This window comes from Ursus maritimus, unplaced genomic scaffold, assembly GCF_017311325.1.
Source record: "Ursus maritimus isolate PB19 unplaced genomic scaffold, ASM1731132v1 scaffold_19, whole genome shotgun sequence".
Lineage (NCBI taxonomy): Eukaryota > Metazoa > Chordata > Mammalia > Carnivora > Ursidae > Ursus > Ursus maritimus.
In genome coordinates this window covers 25,258,478-25,276,039 of record NW_024424341.1, presented here as the reverse complement: position 1 = coordinate 25,276,039, position 17,562 = coordinate 25,258,478, and positions in this window count along the sequence as shown.

Sequence of the window (17,562 nt, the reverse complement as noted above, 5' to 3'; positions counted from 1 at the left end):
GGGGGGGGGGCGGGGGGGGAGGGTGCAGTCACAGCACTGCTCATGTCCTAATAAAACCAGCCTCTGGGATCCGAGCCCTAACGTCTTTGACACCCTCAGCACACTGCTGTTTTCTATTCGAACTTTTCTTCAGATCCAAAGACCCAGCTACATGATGAATCTGGGCTTTCTGAGACCTGCAGCTTACACTGCCTGAAACAAATGATGAAATTTTAAGGTTTTTATAGTATCCTTAGTAATATCTATGTCTGGAAAGAAAAGATTAAGCATACTTTATGACCAAACCCCCCAAAAAAGGGGTGGCAGAGAGGAAAGAATGGTGAGAAGCGGGAGGGCACACAGTAATGATTCATATCCGAACATACGTGATGGGCAGGGAGGGAAGTGAAATTGGTAATGGGGGCTCTGCCACATCAGGAACACATGTGACTGGTCAGCCAGTCGTTTGAGAAACACAAGTCAGGAGTTTACAAGCAATGTGGAAACTCAACTCGGATCCTGAAGAAAAATTTTCCCAAGAGTGGACAGACTTCCAGCTCTGAAACAGATCCTCTTATTTTGAACACACTATTTCTTTTTCACGTTCGTTTTGTGAAAGATACAAACACCATTTGGTTCCCCCTTTCCTCCTTTTTTTTTCCTTGAGTAAAAGCTTAAAATGAAAAATAAAAATATTCTATGGGTACCATACATCTAAGAGAAAACTAACACTGAAAGAGAATGAACGTTTTCACTTTTATTATTTTCTCTCAGGACTTGTATCAGAGAAGATGTTAAAGGATCTTACTTCTCAGTTCTTTTTGCTTAAATCTGGAACCTTAAATCTACAGGAGAAAGGTGGGCAGTTCTGCCTTCCCTGTGTACATGTGAAGGGAGTCTGCTATGTTTTAACACTGAAAACTGGTCTGAGTAGGATAACTTTTTCTTCCAATCTGAAATGTCATCCTCCCTTGGAACAAACCCAAACAAGGGGTTTATTCAAGGGGAAAAAGCTATAAAACAAAAACAAAACAAACAAACAACAAAAACAACATTTGACACAATTAGGTGCACAGTTCAGGAGCTGGATCTAGAGGAAGAGTGGAGGGAAGGGATGGATGAACAGAATGTGTGAGTCCCACGACAACAGCTGGAAGGGAGACCACGACAAGAATGGTCAGGGATGACGCCTGTGATAGGGCTTGTCGGGGACTGGAGTAGGGACTCCAGACTTCATGAGGATAGGAAAAGCATAGGTCTGTGGCAGGATTCTGCCAATAAAGATTTCTGAACCCCAAACATAAACTAGTCCTTTGTAACGCTGGTACCTGTCTTGACAGGGCTGGTAACAGGTGATGAGCAGTTGCCTCAAATCTGTAAACTGGCAAAGTCCTTCTACAAATAACTTGGGATCCAGCACAGAGGTGGGATAAAACCGGGAGCCGCTTACAATTACATGTCAATTTCAGGATTCCTCTGAATCACAAACTGAATTGAGTTCAGAAAGTATATCTAAAACATAATGTTAAAAATCTAAATATTCAACAGATGACTCACATCATCGCAGAGCCAAATCCAGAATCTCTGCTGTCTTTGCAGAGACAAGATTTTATGCTGCTTGGGTTAAGCACAAGAAGTACAATGATACAGAAACGGAACAGGACTGACACTTGCAGAAGCACCTTCTAAGCGTGAGGAAACAAATAAAAGACATAGCTGAACAAATTGTAGCCGTTCACTCCAGCTACAGTTTCATAATCTCGATGCTTGCATGTTACCTCTATAACACATTTTTAAACTAGCAATATTGAAATGTTGAAGCTTAATGTGGGCTGCAGGAAGAGATTCATGTGGTTTCAGATCAGGATGGTTCAGGGAAGACATAAAAGCTACATGAAATTTTAAATGCAATTATTTTAGATTAGAATATTTGGACTGAAAGATCTAGAGGGTATTGTTTTTGATAAGACAGTCCCACTTGACAAGAGCTGTCACCACTCTGGGGCTCTCTGTTGTCAACTAAAGATGAAAGGCCATCAGAAAGAATTAACTTCAGCTCTTAAACAGTTTGAAGATGTCAAAGAGGTCAGGGAAGATATATTTTTTTATATGGCATATTTACCTGATGAGCTTTTGGGTAACAATGTGTTTTTACTTTCCACTCAAGTTAGTCTAAAATCATGGTAATTGATCACAGGCTAATGACAGCTGACAAGAAACACTATGATTGGCTGAGGTCTGTGTCAATCACAGTTGTTTCAGGGAAAGGCAGAGCATACTAGATCTTCTAATAGCAGTAATTGACAACTATGGAAAAAACCCTGCTAGGTCTCCTTTTGCATTATCCATAGCCATTTATTTCGTTTCCAGTTACATGGAAGCCAATTTAAAAGCTTTTATAACTCATACCTCACTAGTGGACCTATTGTTCATACGTTCTCCTGGGGAAGCTCAATAGCCATTGCAAAATCCAATACACACACACACACACACACACACACACACACACACACACACACACACACTGCATTTCAACACTAAATGTAAATATCGGCTTGTTTCAAAAAAAAAAAAAAGAAAACTTGGATGATATTTATTATGATCACCTTAGCAAATTCTTTTGAAAGACATATTTGATTTAATATTATGAGGAATTTTAATTTCCTTTTAAACAACATGAGGCCTGAGGTGATTTTGCATTTCTAATGTGCATTCCTCCTTCTAAAGAGGAAAGTGATAAGTTAAAGCAAGTTCAAGCACCATTGTAGCAAGCTAATTCCCTTTTTCCACATGTGTATCAGAGAGAAAGGTCAAGTCGGCTGTCACTTCTCTCTAACTGATGCTCAGAGTCTGTGTGCACTGAGCATGATATATTTAAAAGAAGTGAAGCACTCGGCCATTTTCTGCATCAACTGTATTAATCATAAACCCTCCATCTTGAGCTGAAATGAAAGATTAGGTACAGATGAGTTTGTAAACGGCAAATGCATGGAAAAGTTCTTTCTGCTCAAAACCTAGGAGGAGCGAGGAGTCGCTCCCCACCATTTTGGAAGGTAAGTAACCCTTGCAACTGGGAGAAATGGGCTCTAACATCAGCTGTAATTTATATGACGGGTTACTTATAATGTGGGAATCTAGCTGCCGACCACTCGGGCAGCTGACTCCTCATCAAATACTGACAGTGAGGTGAGGGAAGCAGCAAAGGGCAAATAAAAGGCATCGAATATTCCAGACCCATACAAGATGTGAATTCTTCCAGGAGAAGTAGCTGAAATACACCCTAGGGGCCACGGGGGCAAATGTGGTATATACATACTTACAATATAATTATTTGTATTCTAAATAAATCATCTTCAATCAGCTTAGTGTTATAAAGGATACATTTTAAAAACATATGAAAAACAATACCAAGAAAACTGACCATCTACTTCAATGCTTTTAGCAAGGAAGATAAATCTGTACAATTTACTTAAGAGAGATTTATATAAGAGATGGAGATGCCTGAAAAAATTGTTTCTTTATTAAAATTTCTAGAAAAATAGATACAATCATCTGAGTTGTTATTAGCCAAATGCATAGTCTTTGTTAGAACGTTTTTCCCAGATAAAATCACCAAAGAAACCTCATTTATAGGAAATCATCTTATAAAAGAATATACCAGAGGGAGGACTCTCAAAACGTTACCCTGCTTTTTAAAAACAAAAATCTCATTCAAATCCTTAGAACTGACATATTTTTTGAGTAAAGGAGAATGACAGCGCCTTCCTTCAGCTACCCAGATGCTACCCATCCGCTCACGTAGTCTCACTTGGGTGTCTTAAATAATGTCCTTGTCATATCTCTTTGACTCCCAAGGCGGTGCTGCCCGTGAACTTCTCTTGGCTCTGCACATGGGCCTACAAGGCAATTGAGCCACTTCTTTCTAAGTCATTAACTAATGTTCAGGTACTGTCAGATCACTCATAACGGAAAATCCATGCAACCCACAGGGCCTCCTTTTGCCTGGCAAATGAATTTGTTACAACTGGACACTAGCGGTGCTGTCTGGCATCTAGACTTCAGTCAATAATGATCATCATTATAGGATTCTGCATTTAGGGCAGTTCCTCAAAGCTGAGTTATCTAAGAATCCCAGGCTATTAGAAGCAAGATCACCATCGCAGTCCACTGGTACTCTTGAAATTTAACTGCTTGTGATTCTCCACCAAATCAAATTCCACCACATCCTGGGATTAGAACACGCTATCTAGTTGGAGACACAAAGAAGCATCTTCTAGTACCATTCTGCCAGCTCTTTACATTTTTATGTACTCTTTTTATCATAAGCCTACAGAGTAGGGGATTATAATAATTCTCTGTTTACAGGCAATGATCAGAGGCTCAGAGAACTTCAGTTACTCATCCAAAGTTCCACAGCCCATAATGGCAGAGTCCATATTTAAAACTGGGTCTCTTACTATCACGAGAGGATTAAAGAACCAAGAAGCACTTTTAAGAGACTTATCTGTAGATTTCAAAGCATGGAGAGTGGACGGGAACCCCACTCCCTTATTTTATTCCTGCAACAGACTCCTCTGGTTGGAAATGGTTATGCATTTTTAAAAAGGGAGAAGGAATGCTGCTCAATCTTTGAAGATGAATTTGAAGATGAAGCAGTGCCCCCAAACTAAGGCTGACCCCAAAGATCCAAGGTGGACACATTATATCTTTGGTGCAATTGATTCAATCCTGGACCCCCACTCACTTTCTGTTGCTTTCTCTCAGTAGTTCAGATCACATTTTCTGAACCAGAATACTGGTGTAGGATGTGAAATGAAGCATGAGGGACAGGATGATGGCCTGTCACAGCTGACTGCCATGGATAATTTGGTGGATACTTATGGGGGGGGAGAAGAGTTTTATTTTATTTTATTTTATTTTATTTTATTTTATTTTATTTTATTTATTTGACACAGAGACGAGACTAGGAGCCTGATGTGGGGCTCGATCCCAGAACACCGGGATCACGCCCTGTGCCAAAGCTAGACGCTTAACAACTAAGCCACCCAGGCGCCCCAGAAGAGTATATTTTAAATCAGGAATGTTCTAGTCTATGAAGACACTGACCAGCTCCATATCAACAGATATTTAAGATGGGAAGCTAAGCAAAATTAAATATAAAACCTGTCTTATGCGAAGGTTCAAGACAAGGACACCTTCAAAATTCTATCCAAAGCTACACCAAAATTAATACAAATGAGCAGCACAGGGAAAATAAAATTATAGGTCTGCAAAGCTCTTGGCATTTCAATCAATGGTATTACCTTTTCTGAACTCAGTCAATGTTCTTTCAATGGCTCAGGATGAATAGCCTACCAAGGGTAGAGCATTCTCTGCTTTTCTATCCAACCATTTCTACTACTTCCTGATATTCTGCTGCAAGATGCAGGACATTCCCACTTCTTGCCTTATCTGTGCCTCCCACCAGGAATGTTCTGTGCCATTTCCTGCCTACTACCCCCCCCCCACCACCCACACAGCCATGAAACTGTCCCTGGTCCCCACACACTGTTTCTATGAGTGTCCACAACAGTTTCTGTCCCACACCACAAGGTCTCATCACATGGGGCCCTAGCAACTGTATGCTAGCTGCTTCTCTATGTTTAGGAACCCAGCTCAATTTCTTCCATACGTCCAAAAACCTAGTATACTCCTAGGCTTTAATAAATACTTAGTCATTATCCAGCTGATTAATTTAACCCATAAGCCGTCATGAAAGCCTGAGAGCTATGACTGCAGTCAGTGAGTAGGGAGCACCCAGGATACTGGAGGGGTCAGAGAGAATATTCTAGTTCAGTAGCATCCTAAGAACAAAAGCACAAGTGTAACAGTACACATCTGTTTCTCGGCGTGAGATTTATAAATGGAAGCATTGATTTCAAGTGTCAAAGAAACATAAATATTGCTCCTAGGGCAATAAATGGAAAACAAAACTGAAAGGCTTTGATGACATTTCCACTGGGTGGCCGTCACTCCCCAATCCAAACCTTCTTCAAGTACTTTTTCGTTTGGTTTAAAGGAATCATGAAGCTTCAGTAGCTATCAGGGGTGGAGATGTAGGAGACGTTAGCAACAATATCTCAACTGTTAGGACAACCTAACAGTTCTAAACATTTTCTTTAAATAAAGAGTCTGGTTTGAATGAATGTGAACCCACAGTAGTTTACTGCTAGAGCTGATGCAGCTTAAGACAGAATGCAGAGATTTGTCTGGCTTTCTGCAGGGTTGCCTTTTTTCCTTCCCAAGTTCATCACTGATCCTCTTCCCCTAAGTTAAGGCAATGCCTTAGGCACCAAAGTAGTTGAGCTGCATCTTTATTTATTAATTGCTTTTTACTCAACACTTGGTGATATATTCAAAGCCTACAAGGTAGTGTTCAGGAGATTCTAAAATTGGTTGAAGAATTAAGAGTAAATATTTTCAAACCGATCACCATTCAGAATTAGCAGATGACTGGAAGGTGACTGAGCAGAGAAGAAATGGCCCCTACCCTTGAGGGAGGCACAAGTCGGTGGGAATCCCAGCGGGAGCCTTAGACAACCTTAAGCAAAGTGTTGCATCACCCTGCAACTTGGTTACCTCTTGGGAAAAATGAGGATCGTGGGATCTACCTTAGAGGGTGCTTGTGATAACTAAGTGTAAGGATGAATCTTAGTTTTCTAGCATCAAGGGCCACGGTGGTGTAAGGATGGGAAGATAGAGAGGAAATCCTACTTTCATATGACCTACAGGTCTCCTCCGTGTGGCCTGAGTCACCCTCTCCTCTACCTCTTTCAAGAGTACTGACTTCCCCTTCAGGAGTACTGTCTCCCTTCTGTGGTGTTAGCTCCAATTCTTCCCCATTTAGACTTGCCAACTGCCAAATGCCCAGGTTTTGACATACTATATAAAACAAATATTTCATTAACAATCTATTCCCAGGCGCTACAAATGTTCCACCTGAAATGAAAGCAGAAATTCATATGGTCTTCCCTTCCAGCAGTCTCGTTCTCTGGCAAAACAGAGGTTTAATTAAGGTCAAACCTCCCAAGCCATAAGAGAGGATGAATTTAGGTCAGTGGAAACAGATATTCTAGTCAATTTCATCTAAATGGTGGTGTTTCTTTGGTGAGGGAAGGAAAAGGCCTTTAGAAGATGGAGGCTTCTGGCTAGTGGAGAATGGGGAGGAAGAGGCCGTAGCCAACGTTTGAACCACATGGAGCCACACACTTCAGGAAACAATTCCTGAGAGCATATCTGTACAATTCTCAACTCTTAAGTATCTACAATTGATTATTTGCATATTTTTGGTAAAGCCAAGACACAAGAAGGGTCTTGTTCAGCTTGAAGACCCCAGATGTTCAGCTGAAAATGAACTGAAGCCTTCCGCTCAACTACTTAGGAATCTCAGGCAAAAAATAATATACAAACCAGAGAACCAGACCCAGTATAGGGTAGGAGGTTTTTAAATGTCCTCAGTGCCAAGCACTGCTTCAGTAAACTCCAATGAAGAAGACTTCTGGGATTTACATTCTTCCTCATTATCCTTCATTTTCCCTTTGTTTCTGTTTCCAGCTTTCTTTATACTCCATGCTCACCTGTCTTATAACTTCCCTCAACAGTACTCTACGGTTTGAGATATAACTTTTGTCCTGTGCTTTAGACACGCTGCTTCTGTTTACCAGAACTCTGTTCACAAACTGGGATGTGAAGAAAAACAACACCCCATTTTAGTAACAAGTCCAGATTTTGCGGGCTCTGAAGCCAAAAGAATTCAGAGAGTTCTCTGAGAGAAAGGAATATGGAACTAAGTTTCAACACTAATATTTATTTAAAATGAGGAAATAAGTCACAAGAGAGGGCTGGGTCTTCATCTTTCAGATCCCTTTCTTGTGAGATTTCTGCTAGGCACCCTGATGACACCTGGCTTTCTCCCTTCCTGACCCAGAGCCTTCCATAGCTCCCAGCAGCTCCCCAGACACTACGGGTGCTCTCCCAAGTGAGGGACACCGAAAATTAAGTCTCTTTTGAATCCCAGGAAATCCTCTCAGCACCAGTTTCCCCAAAATAAACACCAGAAGGGTGACCATCTACCCTCATTTTGCTGTCAGCCCCTGGCAGACATATTTTACTCTTAGAGACACCTTCCATTGTTCAGACCCCATACCTGAGGATCCGTGTTGCTTTATCCCTATCTGAAACATGAGACGCTGGATTACAAAACAAGGTGCCTAATTATAAAATTCAGAAGGGCACGTTACATTTTTAAAGTGCAACATATTTTTCCATCTAATTCAAAACTGCGAATGTTAAACTTAAAGACTCGTTCCAGCTTCTGTTAGTGACAGACAGGGCTCCCCAAGGGGTGGCTGCCTTCAAAGACAGGTAAATGAGGGCCCATATAAAACAGCCAAGTATTGATGTTGTAGTAAAATTCCAGAAAAATACATTGGCAGACAAGTAAATTTGTCACTAATAATTTAATGTAATTTCCCTAAAATGGAGCTAATAGGTACTCAGGGAATACACCTCCAGGGTTTACATCAAATGTGCATGTGGAAAATCATGAAATAATATTTTTTTTAAATGTAGATGCTTTGTCTGACATGTTGGTTTATGATGAAAATTATTCTTCCAAAATGAAAATGGGGAGGGGAAAATATAACCTTCCCAAGACATGGATCCTTTAGCTCCCAAACCTTTCCTGGTGGTGGCAAGTGAGAAGCAGTGACTGACTGGGAGCAGCAAACATTTGTTTGCATTTTATTTCCCCCTTAAAATGATGTACTACAATTACCAAATATTAATGAACCAATCATGTTGCAAATAGTATTTCCTGTGTCACTCTGAGTTATAGAATCTAATATTGGGCTCATTTGAAACATTCCAAAGTTGCATATTTTTTTCCCCTTTGCAAAGTGACAGCTCAAATTGTGTTTAGTTGCATCCGTCCAACCATGAGCAAATCAAGTATAAAAATTTCATTTTGTCTAAGTGTTAATGCAATTTTTTAAGCTCATATCCTAGGATAGCTCACTTTGCACTATGCTGGATGATATTAGATGCTGCTTAAACACTATTATCAATTATATGACATGGTGCCAGAAAATTTTAAAATAGCACTTGTTTGGGACTCAAGTCATGAAGTTCCAAGAAAAGAAAAATATAAAGCAGGGGGGAAAAAAATTCTTTAGCTTTTTCAAATGCTCCAATGTTTATGTTTTATATTACAAATAGGCTGATTTCCAGCTATAAATCTGAATTTCATTGCCGTTATCGTGGGTTTAATATGAAAAAAGACCTGCAGTCTGCCAAGGCAATAAGGAGCAATGCAGCTGTCATAAGCTTAGCTGCGGGATGGAACTACCAGAGACCCAAGTCAGGGACAGGAGGGAGGAGAAGAAAGGCAGTGAGAGAGAAAGCAGCCCTAAGGTAGAGCCATCAAAATTATGAATTAATATAAAAGTCAAAATTATAGAATGTCCATCATTTTTCTATAGAATATTGACAGAGTGAAATGAATTCAGCAGATAATAAAGAATCTATCCCCCCAGAAAAAGAAAAAGGGGGGGGGAAGAAAGCAGTCAAATATGCCGGCTTCATAAGCACATTTCATCAAATGTGTGCGCTTAATACGACTGCCAGGGAAAAGCCTGATCCAATTTTGTAGGAGGTCACCGTCAGAAGTCCCTGGCTGCTAATGTGCCTCAGCATTCCCTGATCTCTTCCTCCAGGTAGTGAGGCCAGATGCTGCCACATGCTCAAAGACATTTCTTCTTTTCCCAGATCCAATCTCATACACGCTTACACGGCCAGGACAGATGTGACTGTCGTACTGAATGCTAATGGCAAAAGTTGCCAAATAATGTCGATTGCGGCCCCATTTTCAGGGGCCCAGAGCATGGAAAAGAATTTCATCTTTCTTATTACCACATTTCCAGGGAATGTCCTACACACTCTAGGGGGAAAAAAAAAAGTGATTTTTTTATTTTAGGTGTTTGAGAAACATGTCTTTGGATTCTGAAGTCATTTAAATACAATATATATTTGGAGCTATGAAAAGCATGTGCCATGCTTTTTATTTACTTAAATCAGCCACAGATAGATCCGCACCACTGGGGTTTATAAATCAGGCATGCAAAGTCTGCTAAATGTTTAGAACGCTGCAGTTTTTAGGAAGCTGGTTATGTTGGGTTTTCTTTTTGGTAATTCAGAATAAAAACGAACCTTTCACCAATGGGAACACACACCTCTCACAGGGAGATTACAACTCACACCTGCCAAGCTCAATGTGTTCACACTTGGTGACGTTTGAATGTCATAGAACCAACCTCAATTCTCCCCCAAATTTGGGATTCTAGATGCCTTTCCTGGTGGGTATCCATAAAAGAAGCAAGCCCCAATCCTCTAAGGCATACATTGTTTGTCATGAATTCACTTCTGACCTCTGCATCTAGAATGTAATACTCATCCACCAGTTGTGGAACATTGAGAAAACAGCCTCTCAAATCATTTTCTGTGTCTCTGTGGTTCTGAAGAAGAACCCCGGTTAGAAAAGGCTGCAAGCTCCACTATTCGGAGTACAGACTGCAGGCCAGTAGCCTTCGTATCACCTGGGGTGTTTGTTTAAACGTAGATTATGATTCAGTAGGTCCAGGGTGGAGCCCAGGACTCTGCATTTCCAACAAGCTCTCAAGGCCTGGAACCAGCTCCAAGTGGTCCCGGAACCACAGACTAGCAAGGTTATAAAGGCTCCCCGCAAAATGATATTCTTAAAGGACACAAGCATAAGACCAAGTAATAGATTAAACATATCATGGAACAATTTTGTGGTTTTCACTTCACGTTGGGCAGGGCTATCTGTATGTGTCCTACACTCGGGAAGGAAGCAGGTGCACAGAAATCACCGACCAAAGCAAAGCCATAAAAGAAGATACCATTACTTCGGTTTCCTTGAATCCATTTGTGTGCCCAAAGAGAAGATTTCTACCTTTAAACACAAATTTACAGAGGGAATTCGTACCCATATTTTCCAGTCTAAAGTGAAGACACACATTCCGATTTATAAATCTATTATATGAAAACGAGCTATGACAATCAAGTTACATTTAGACATTCATTTGATGAATGGCCTTCATTAGAAAGAATTAAGTGACATGAAATGAGATCCACCTACAAAATCTAAGCTAAACGGTCACCGAGAAATGGTCTCCTGCCCTTTGCTGCCAGTACTGCTTTTCTCTAGAGTTTTATCCTTCTTTCCACCTGCCACGTACTCTTCCTACCTTATCACGTATCTGGGAATAAGAACAGCAATTTATAAACTTGCTCTATTATCAAACATATCATTGTGTTAGAATCTTATAAAAATAATTGTTATTCCAATTTCCCAACCAAATGAGTGTTTTTAATTCTTCTCTTAAGCAGCTATAAAATCAGATGATTTCTGGGGTTCAGATTTATGGATCTACTTAGAGAAAAGGCATCCATTTATAAAGCATCTCTATTTTTCAAGCTTGGAAAAATAGTCTGCCAGAAAGGGCTCTGGCCCAGAAACCTTATAGTCGGTCCTAAACAGGATTTCTTTACCAGAACACAAGGCAGCCAGGAGGATGGGAAGGGAGTTGTACCATTTGAATCCTGAGGAGTTGAATTCTCTCCATCCTAGAAACCCTCTAGCGCTCCTTCTAGGACCATTTACTAGGCCTGCTTTGCCTGCAGTAGATACTCAATAAATTAACATCGATTTGACTAAACCGATGGCTTTAAAGAACACTGTGTCTATTTTAATTGTTCTGAATCACACTGGTAAACCTCTGATTTTCCTGTTGCATGGTGAGTCTCCTTTTTTCTTTCAGTTGCATTTGTATCTTCTGAAAGAATCTAAATTTTAAAAAGAAGAGCACGAAGCATTTAGACCCAGATCTTTTTGAATGCACTCCCAGGCCTGGCTGAGCTGTCCAGGATCTGGTCACCGGCTCAAGGGGCATGGTGCAGGACCCAGTCCCGTAGATATACAAATGTCCATGCACCTAGTAAGCTCTTGGAAAGAAGGGGTGTGTGACTGTATAAATCCTGATCCAGGAGGACAATGAATCTACAATGTGCATACAGCCCCACACCTGCTGTCACACACTGTAATAAACCCCCGCCAGTGTTCCCATGACAAAGTTGATCCCAAAGGATAGAGAGCAGTGATGGGAAATATAAATCTGTACCAACAGCCAGCCATTCCTCCCACCTCCCGTGTGCCGTATGTGTGTGTGCGCAAACAAGGCTGCTGATACGTAAATACTGCAAGAGGTGCAATCCATCTCCTGCTGCACATTCTGTTTCCATACATGCTCTGTATGTTGCCTGGAATTTCATACAGTATTCAGAAGAATTGAGATTGCCTAGCCTTTGTTCAGAGTAAGTAAGCAGGGAGGGTGGTCCGACTCTAGCAGATTCAGAGATTTTATTCTCCTTCCTTGATGGGGGAAAAGAAATCAGCTTCTTAAAATTGCATTGCTGGTGTTTATGATTCATATTACAAGTAGGGCAACCTCTACACCCAAATCGAAATTTCATTTATGATATTGTGGACTTACATGAATAAAGGCCTAGTGTTTTCCAAGGCACCAGAGAAAGATGCACCTGCCACAGGACTAAACACGAGCGGGAATGAGGGGATGGAGCCTGGGTGACGGTAATAAAAGACAAAAGCAAACCCAAATGCCATAAATTGATATGAAGTAAAAAAGAGATGAAAAGAAAAAAAAAAAACCCCACAGCATGTCCATCACTTGCGCTTGGGAGATGGACATAAATAGTTGAATGTAAGGCATGCTTAAATTCCTGCCACTTGCTTCCTCCAGCTTAGAAATCCTACTAGTTAGTAATATGATTGGAATAGCTAAAAAGACACTGGCAACAAGACAGGTTGCATACTAAATGCGAGGCATGCCGGGTGGTTTGAACAGATAGCTTTTTCAACCGCACAAGAAAGAGGTAATGGAGAGAATGGTACGGGTTGAAGCCGACTCTTGATGTAAATAAAAATAAAAACCACAAAAACTTTTATATCTTTGTAGCATTTGGCTAATGAGTCACTAAAATCATCCGCAGCACATCCATCATTCCTACTGCAGAGACTCCACCACACTCCCTCTCTAATTGGTCTAGACAGGTGTCATGGTATTTCTGCACAGTGAAAAAAAATTCCAGAGGTTTTCTTCAGTGAGACTGAAAGGTAGACACTTTGGAAAATGTTAGTCTAATTTCAACCTTCTTTGAAACAGTTTACATTTAGCAAGAAAATCAAGACAAATGAAAGTCACCAGATATAATTCCACAGCCTTCCCCCCGGACCCCCTCCCCCCCCCCAGCCCTTTGTATGGTCAGAAGGAAACTGGAAATAAGTGTGACCATTTGGAGGGGGCACTCCTACTCTCAGAAGAAACAGGTCTTATCTGGGGAGCTGACTTGACCTGCATTGTTTTTCTGTAACAAACAAAATTAATTGTAAAATGTTCCAAATGTCAACTTCATCTTGCCATACAGTGACTGAAGACAATTTTACATCATTGAATGATTTTAGGTGCCGCTCAGTATCTCAGCGTATTGGGTTCCACCCAACCCTCTATTTACAAATAAATGGAAGGGATAACAGCAAATGAAGAAGAAACCATATTTAAGGAGCGGACCTGCCGCCACATCTTAACCAGGAACAACAGCTCGTTAATGGTGTTTTAAAGTCATATCAACAAAGTGCTGACATAAGTGAACAACAGTCAGAAAATAAGGAAGTTTAGCTGGTGTCTCACTGTTAACTCATAAACTGGCAGGGGAATAAGCCACAGCAGTCTCAGTTAAGGATAGAGCGACAGGCTTAACTTTTAATTTCCTGGTTGTTATCAGGAGTAATCACAGTCTTGTTGCTATTTAAATGTATTTTTAATGTAATTATTTGGGAGAAGGGTGTGGTTAGGTAATAAAAAAACATTCCCCAGAGAAAGAGGCGACATGAGTTTCTACACTTCTGTTTTCCTTTGCTTTTTTTAACCCTGTAATAAAGTGCATTGGCACTAGAGTTTACTAACTTAAAACTGATATTGTACATCAGAAGTCTCCCTGAAAGTATGATCCAACATGGAGCAGTGGTAAGAAACCAAGGGTAATTTCTGGGATCAATGAAATGAGGTCTCACCCATCAGAATTGTGGAGGATGCCAAAAAGAAACGTGGAGTTGGGTCTTGCATGGGGTATGCATGTCAGGTGTGAATTTCACCTCCCTTCCTCAGCATTTATATGCAGAAGCTCTCTGAAACCAACATGGCCCACAAATACCAAATGTTATCTGGGGAATATTATTTCATCCTCTATATGTGTTAAAAGTTCATAATTTCTTTAAAACTCAGGATGTAGCATTCAGAGTTTCAGAATCAAGAAAAATAAATAAATGCTATAAAAGTCAGGGAAATTTCAGCTTCAAACCAATTGGTTGTATGACTTATAACACTTAACCTCCATCCGTCTTTTTATCTACCATCTTACCTATTTCATCTATGTGTCCTCAAGCTTGAGATCATTTCTACCTATACATAAATTACAAATCTACACACAGAATTGGGGTTAGGATAATTCAAAAAGCTGTTTGGGTTGGAAGAAGCATGCTATTAGTTTTTTTCTTGGTGTTTACATTTTGCATTTTTCTGCAACAAAATTGCTTTGCATCTCTAAGGAGAAATCTAGCTAATTTTAAATGAAGCAAATAAGTAATATTACTCAGGGTTATTTAAGATAATGAAATACAAAAGAGGTAAGAAGATGTGGGGAGGAAGAAAATGTCCCAGGTGAGATTTCAAAAGGGTCATAAAATGTTTTCACTAAGACGGCTGTGAGCAAAATGTGAACACATTGGTCATTTCTTTATTGAACAAACATATTCCAGCAAGTTCTGTGTTCCTACAGGGCCAGTACTGGATGCGCAGTTAGAAAACGTAAGAGTTCTTGCCCTCAAAGTGTCCACGCTCCACTGGAAGAAGAGAATATACCCAGCCACATGCAAGTTCACTCTGGCCCTATCAGTACCTAAAACCTAAGCACATAGGTAGATACCTAGCTTTACAGAACTAAACAAAAGAAACTGTTAGAGAATCACATGATTATACAGATTCTGGACAGAGGATTTTAATAGCACAGAAGCAATGGATGAAGTTAACATAAAAAGACTGATAGCTTTGTTGGACTTTAATTTCCAGGTTTCAAAAATTATCTTAGAATTAGAAGACAACAAATAAAATGGGTTCCACAAATAGATCTAAGGTTGATCTCCTTAATATATAAAGGAATAGAAAGTGACAAGGAAAAAACGAGAGGGCAATTTTAAAAGGGACAGACAATTCACGTAAGAGGAACTATGATGGCCAAAACCATGAAATGTGTTCAAACTCACAAGTAACCACAGAAATACTAATTAAATCAACAATGCAATCTTGTGTGGTCACATGTCATATTAGTAACTGCTTGAGAAATGCTAGTATAGCTGAAGAACACAGATGCATGCAAGAATGATGAAACCACGCTCAGGAAAGAAAGAAAAATGAGGTGGATGGGCTGGAGACTTCATGGCTATTTGTAACGTTTGATTTCTTTAGCTGGGTGGTGGGTATGTGGATTTGATTACATTATTCTCTGTAATTTTTCTCTATACCAGCAGTAGTTCATTTAACAAAGGAAAAAAGATACAACACTGCTCAGTGCTGGTGGCTGTGATGGGAGCATGGATGGCATGGCCTTTCTTCAAAGCACTGGCAACATGCATCAGACGCCTTAAAAATGGCTTGTGACTCTCTTAATTCACTACTAAGAATCTACCCTTGGAAAAAAGCCAAGACAAAAACCATGGTTTAAGAGCAGTGATGTTTATCAAAGTATTATTTCTAATAGTAAAATATTTAAAATACCCTAAATGTACAATAAAAAGGAAGAGTAAAAAATTATAACACATCTATAAGAGAATATTATGAAGTGATCAAAATAATAATCTTGACATTTTTATAATATACACAAATGATCAAAATATAATGTTACATGATCAAAGTGAGACACAAAGACCTATCTACACACATGTATATATATATTGTATATACACACACACACACTTATAAACACACAATGTATCATGTCAATAATACAAAAAGGAAATGTGTATGTTACATGAAATTATGCTTCATGGGTGAACTAAAATTTAAACACTATTATTTTCTTCTCTCCTAAAAAAGGGACCAGATCTACTCCGTCCCCTCAGAGAAGTTTTCACTTCAACGTGGCTTATATGAAGAAATGGCTTAAATTTAAGAAATGAGTCTAGGGTCATTTGTATTGGGGAAAAATCCGGTCATGGTGAAAGCAACTCAGGTAATTATATTTATATATATTTAATTATAAAATTGATAATCTCATTAATACTAATATTTAAAATACTAATATTGTAATATTTAGAATAAACATCATATACTTCCCACATATTTACAGATACAGGTTTTACAAGTACAGATAAAGTGTTCAGAGAAGTTTGTATCAGCGAGATATTTTAACCCATTTTGCATGTATGAGTCCTAGAACTAAGAAGGCAAAGAAAGGCCTATTTTGTAGTGTCTCTTGAGGACAAGGAACAGGAAGGACCCACAATTCAGGTGCAACATGCTCTTTGAGTATCAGTGGATAAACTTCTTAGAAGAAGCAAATCCTTCTGAGTCATCAAAAGCTGTGTTGGGTGACAGAGAAGGTAGAGAGGAAGAAATGAGAGGGACTGCTTACTCCTTAGTAACATCTTAGAATTTTTATTCCAGCTTTAAGATATGTTCAGTGATTTCATTAAGGATCAATTCCACCAGAAAAGCAATAATTTGAGATGATGAGTGGAGGAAGAAGAGGTGGAGGAGAAAATTCAAATTTGTGAACTATAGTGTTTTATTCTAGTGGAATCTTGTCAAAGTTTTCTCACTTAAAAAAAAAAAAATCAGGCAAAGCTCTTTCTGTGGTACAATTATAAAGAGAAGGTAGAGAGTTTCCAAGGAATTTTACTACTGTTAATAGGCCCATGTTGTACTCTAGCAAACTACTACATCATGCACTGATATGCCTTCTTTCTGAAAGCCAGTAGAAGCCACTGGATAAATGAAATGTTCAGCTGTTTGGCAATTACATATCAACTTTCTGCCAGAGGTACAGGGAGCTGCATGCTACTCAGGTTCTGGGCCTAAAAAGTGGAACTTCTCTCTCTCTTCCTCTCTCTCTCTTACACACACATATGAACAGAGAAGTGTGACTCAGTGTTCTGTTAAAGTGTGCAAGGGGAGCTCATGTCTGAGGGTTGTGACAAGCTTACAATGGGGGGAGGGGGCTGGAAACAGAATGACCCTTCCTTTCCTTTCACATCAGAAGGATAGTCCTCCATTCTAAAACTAACCTCTCACTCTGTGATCTGGATTGTATCCTACTGACCACTGAACATCTACTTCTGCTACCATCCATATCCACCCAACTATTCCTCCTCTCTTTGTCTTAAACATTTTCCCC